Here is a 6,363-nt window from a genome sequence, read left to right on the forward strand (position 1 = left end):
TTTCCAGCGCCAGCATCATAAGCTATCTTGACACTACAGCTGCTACAATATGATTCAAGTGAAGCGACTGACCCGTATGAAGATTTATCACTATACTTTTCATTTTAGTGTATATGCAGAATTCTGCATTGTCAAAAAATGGTACACTGTAAAAAAGCAGAAATTCTGTGAACTGAAAAATCCTGTAATATTCTACAGTTTAAGGATATATTAAATAGCTTTTCCCATTTGAAAATGTGTTGTCTTTATTTTTTTGAGTTTTTACCTTATTTCAAAAATGAACCGTAACCAATAAATTTGGTCAAAAAATATTTTCTGAAAAAATAGCTGGGTATAACCACATTTGATGATTTAACACTGTAAAATCAAATCGGTCCGGCATCAATAATCACTTTAATGGGATACATGTTCATTTTTAAGGATCAATCCTCACTTAATTAATCACTTCTTTGTCCCATATTCAACACTGCTTTAGTGTCACTTAACACGGGGCCACGATCTAAGGATGTTGACTGTGTGTTTTACTATGGCTCCTTGCTTTTGCGTACAGTGGTGTGAAAAGAAATGGAGGTGGAAAATATGAATAAAAATGAAGTTAACTCACATGAAGTGAACTCACTAGCAGAAAAGAGCCGCTACCACCTACAAATACGGTCACGTCACGCAGCATGCAACACGAGGTACGACGATTGACAAGCTCTATTTAAAGTCAGCTAATAACGGAATGAAAACATTTTTACATAATTTTTCGCTTGTATAAATGTTTAGTCCATTCCAACTACAACATAAGGCATATATAAATTGCTATATAACACTGCTCTTTATATATATATATATATATATATATATATATATCAAGTATGTCTACAGAATAAAACTTTATCATAAAACCATTGATTATCAAGCACCTTTTTATTGTAGAATGAGTCATTTATGTATATATGTGTGCTTGTTTATAATTTTAGGCCGGAAGAATACGTGTACAAGAAAAGGTTTTATTTAGTAATGTATTTTCATTATGTAGCAGGGGAGCTAGCTCCTTTTGCTTGTAGGGCGTGGCTAAGCACATGGTGGGGGGTTTATAAGCAGGCACTTAAGAGGATGCCAAAATATGAGGTCTGGTCCCTTTGTTTGGATCTTAAGTGTGTGGAAGCCTTTTTGGTATGCTCTCGAGGACATTTGCACATGGCTAGGGCCCGAAGCAGGTAGGCTAAGTGAATGTTGCTTTGTGTTTTTATGATCACAAAGCCTTTAAAAGCACGAATCTTGTTTACTACAGATGTGAACATTGTGGGAATATTTTGTTATTCGTTGCGGACACCGTTGGAGAGAGCGGGTATGTGTATGGATTGAGATTTTAAGTGTTGGCGACATATGGCTTTATTCAATTAAGGTAATGTGTTTTTAAGATAGATAAGTGTGGCATAGAATGTCGGTAATGCTGTGTGGTTTCATCAAGGAGATTGGTCCAGTGTTGATGACAGTGTTGCAGGTAATTTAAACTATTTTACATAGGGTTGAAAGGATTTTAAAGGTTAATATGATTAAAGGAAATATTTGTATTGTTATTGAATTGTGTATTGTGTAATTGAAAAAAGTGTATTTCTGTGTTTCTTTGTAGTAAGTGGAGTTGTTCGCTGTTCCTCCTGTTTTTTGTTTCGGTTAGGTTTTTCCCTTCGCTGGTCTGTCCCTGTACGTGCGTGCCGCATGTTTCCAATCTAGCTGTGGGCTATGATTGTGGTGTAGGGGACTGACTAGCAAGGTGATTTCATTTTTGTCTATTGTATTTGTGTGTTAACGTCCCTTCCCAGTCTCTCATTCTTTTGGCCATTAAAACACGCTCCATATTACATTGACGTCCACCAACCGTGGACTACTCTCTTGTGCGTGGTTTGGTGTGATATTGTTTTTGGCAGGTATTATTTTGTTTGTGTTTATTTGAAGTGTATTATGAGTTTGGGATTTTGCAGATGAGTTATTTTGGGTCTTGAGTGGTCCTGTGTTTAGGCCGCAATTGTATCTGGGTTTGGCCGAAGGTAAATTAGATCTTTTGAGAGGGGGGAGGAAACCATTTGTTACATGTTTGGTCTTCTACGGGAGAATTTACCTGTTTGTCTTCGTAAACTCTGATGCTTTGAATAAACTCTTATATTTTTGGAAAACCTTGTCCCCTTGTGCCTACTTTTAAAGCTCAAGGGTTTTCTACCCATGCCAGGAAGAAGCTCGGGGTAACATTTGGCGTAGTCGGCAGGGTCATATTAAGGTTTTCCCCTTCTTTTTTTTTTTTTTTTTAGTACTTAAGACTGGGAAGTGGAGAGTTTGTTGTGTTAGTTTTTTTATACGGAGGAACAGCGGGCAGCTTCGAGGGCGATTGTTTCTGGAGACATCGGAGTGGGTTGCTGCAGTGATGGCGGAAGAGCTGGAACATCTACAAGGACAGTTGGAGCAACTGCGAATGGAAAATGAAAGACTAAGACAACCACCTCCAGCAGGGGGGTTGGCAAGTGGGGGTCCGAGCTCGGCCTCAGAAGCTACGGGACAGCGACGTGAACAGGCGATATATTTGCCAAGAGAGAGAAAATGTTCTAAATTCTCTGGTAAGGGGCTCCCGGGTACCGCTTCGTTGGAAGAATGGATCGAGGAGGTGGAGAGTTGTATCAGGGGGAGATATATGTCTGAATTGGACAAAGCCATGTTTGTTTACGATCACCTAGAAGGCGAGGCTCGGACGGAGATAAAATTCCGGCCTGGGGAAATTAAGGACAATGCTACTGAGGTATTTGCAGTATTGCGTGAACTGTATTCTTGTTCCTCTTCTTATGTAATCTTACAGCAACAGTTTTTTGATAGAAAGCAAAAAGAGAGTGAATCTCTACAGGAATTTTCTCATGCCTTGATGGCTCTTATGGATAGTGTGCGAAAAGCTAACCCTAGGGCGGTGTCTGATCATCAGGTGATTCTGCGAGATCAGTTTTGCGAAAATGTTCAGGACCATGCACTTTGGAGGGAACTAAAGAAAATGGTAAGGCAGCAGTCGTCGTTGACTCTCCTTGAACTACGTAAAGAGGCAATGCGTTGGGTGGAGGAAGGACAGCCCCAAAGAATTAGACCGGGAAGGGTAGTCCCGCACGCATTTGAAACGCAAGCTATTGCTGTGTGTGCGGAGAACAGTCTCGTAAGTTCAGAAGTTATGGAATTGAAAGACATGGTCTTATGACAACAAGCACAATTGGATCTGATCCTTAAGATGCTGGGTACCCCTGATGGGTCTCCAAATAATATTGATCGAGGTCTCAGAGGTAGTAGGTTTCGTAGAATACCTGATGGTCAACCTATATGTATTAAATGCAACCAAGCTGGGCATATAGCAAGATATTGTACCACCAATATGCCAATTAGGCCTTTACCTATCATGGGTTCCAGTAGGGGGGGGGTTGAGTCTGCCGGGTTGACGGAAAACTAGAATCCCCCCGGGTGCAGAGCCAAACACTGGAGATGGGGGTATTGGGCTCAAAAACTAATGCAGGACCTCTTTGTGGGTTGGTGGGGTCTTGTCCAACATTGACTGTTAAAATGGGATCTGTTGATGTAATGTGTTTGTTGGATACTGGCTCTATGGTGACCACATTAACAGAAAGTTATTTTAATTTACATTTTCTGATTTGGGTAATGGGGGTCTTCATGACTGCGCATGGTTGGCATTAAAAGCTGCTAATGGCATGGATATTCCTTTTGTGGGGTATGTAGAACTTGATATAATTTTATTTGGGATCACATTACCCAGAAAAGGGGTTTTGATTGTTAAAGATTCCTGTTCGCCTAGCATGTATGCTCGGAAGGAGAAAATTCCGCAGTATTAGGTATGAATATTATCAGAGAATGTTATGCTAACCTGTTTAATGAGCATGGTGCTGAGCTTTTTAAGATCCCCCAAATACAATCAGCTACTTTGGGGTGGAAACAGGCATTTCGCTGCTGTCAGAAAATTGAAGCTATGTCCAATTCTTGCTCTTCCTTTAAGGTTAGAGTTCAGGGTAACACCCCAGTTCGGGTGGCAGCGGGCACACTCACCCTGGTTCCTGTTACCTGCCCCCAAGTTTCAGGTGCAATGGTTGAGTTTCTCTTAGAACCATCAGGGCCTGAAGAACGGGCTCTTCCGGAGGGTTTGCTAATGTCCCCCTCCCTGGTATATGCAGAGAGAGGGTTAGTCTATGCACCCATTGTTAATGTAGGTAGTATGGAGGTATGGGTAGCCCCGCGTCAGATTATAGGCTCTGTTCAGGTAGTGACAGTCATAAGCACTCCAGGGCCTAGACTCGAATTATGCCCGGAAGATGTTTATTGTGCCAAAGTATCCGTTCAAACGGGGGAGCAGTTGTCTAACTGCCATATCGACGTGCCCTCATTCGAAGGGCTGACTTTGCATGAAGCAGAGCAGGCAAGGGGGCTTTTGAATAAATATCAGGCTGTTTTTTCCAGCACCGAGGGGGATATAGGCTGTACTGACGTAATTAAACATGAGATCCCGTTAGTGGATGATAAACCAGTCCGACAACCGTATAGACGAATTCCCCCTGCCCGATACGAGGGTGTACGCTCTCATATTCAACAGCTTTTAGACAGTAAGGTAATAAGGGAAAGTAGTAGTCCTTACTCGTCTCCGATTGTCCTTGTACAGAAGAAGGATGGGACGATTAGGATGTGTGTTGACTATCGGCAATTGAACGCAAAGACGCGGAAGGATGCTTATCCCCTGCCAAGAATTGAGGAGTCTCTGGATGCCCTTACGGGGGCAAGATGGTTTTCTACCCTAGATTTAACTAGCGGGTACAACCAGGTTGAAGTGGCTGAGGCAGATAAGGCAAAGACTGCTTTTTGTACCCCGTTTGGGTTGTTTGAATTCAACCGTATGCCCTTTGGGTTGTGTAATGCACCAGGGACATTCCAGAGACTCATGGAATGGTTGTTTGGGGATAAGCGGTTCTCCTCGTTGCTGCTGTATTTGGATGATATAATTGTGTTCTCCTCTTCAGTACAGGAACATTTGGTGCGGTTGGGGGATGTTTTTCAGCGATTACAGCAGGAGGGTCTGAAGATCAAGCTGAGCAAATGCTGTTTCTTTCAGAAGCAAGTCAAATATTTGGGACACCTAGTGTCGGAGCAGGGAGTTTCAACTGACCCTGAGAAAGTGGCGGTAGTAAAAGACTGGAAGCGTCCTGTGCACCTGGCAGAACTTCGTTCCTTTTTAGGGTTTGCCAGCTATTATCGTCGGTTTATCGATGGATTTGCGAAACTGGCTAAACCTCTTCATGAATTGGTAACTAGATTGAGTGGCGCTGTGAAAAAGGGCAAGACCCCACGGTTGCCCTTGGTTTCGGTATGGGAAGAAGAGTGTGAGAACTGCTTTCAAACTCTGAAGACAAAGTTGGTGACAGCCCCGGTTCTGGCATACGCAGATTTCCAGAAGCCTTTTGTTCTCGAGATAGACGCAAGTCATCAGGGTTTGGCGGCAGTTTTTTCCCAGGAGCAGGGTGGTAGCCGTCGTCCCATTGCTTACGCCAGCAGGGGTCTGCGGAGGACAGAGCGGAACATGGAGAATTATAGCTCCATGAAATTGGAATGTTTAGCTCTGAAGTGGGCTGTATGTGATAAGTTCAGGGAGTATTTGCTGGGAAATGATTTTGTTGTCTATACGGACAATAATCCGCTCTGTCACCTTCAGACCTCAAAGCTGGGTGCCCTGGAGCAGAGGTGGCTGTCACAGTTAGCCTCGTTTAACTTTGTGCTTAAATATCGCCCAGGGAGAACTAATCAAAATGCTGACGCACTCTCTCGACAGGCCATTAATAATGTTTTCCCGGGAACAGAGATTCCGCAAGTTTTACAGCTGCAGTCAAAGGGTAGGTCACCAGAATGCTTAGTGGTGAGTGCTAGTGAGGTTGCTGCACTGCCGGGATGTTCACCGGTAGATTTGGCTTGTTTGCAGAAGGCGGACCCAGTTATTGGTCCTATTATAAGGTAGGTAGTGGTTTGCGCCCTTCGGGATTGGTTTGTAGGGATGGCGCGGTAAAGGAGATGGCTAGGCAGTGGGACCGTTTGCGTGAGAGAGAGGGATGCCTTTATCGTTTAGTGTATACACCGGATGGTCATAAGGAAATCTACCAGTTGTTGTTGCCGCAACGTCTTCAAAGAGAGGTATTTAGTCATTTGCATGACAGTCATGGCCATCAAGGGAGAGATCGAACTGTAGAATTGGTGAAGCGTCGTTGTTATTGGCCAGGAATGGTGAGAGACGTGGAACGTTGGTGTCAAGAATGTCAGCGGTGCATCCTTGCCAAGGCAGTCCAACCAAAAGTAAGGTCA

The sequence above is a fragment of the Barbatula barbatula genome (assembly GCF_947034865.1).
Source record: "Barbatula barbatula genome assembly, chromosome: 10".
NCBI lineage: Eukaryota > Metazoa > Chordata > Actinopteri > Cypriniformes > Nemacheilidae > Barbatula > Barbatula barbatula.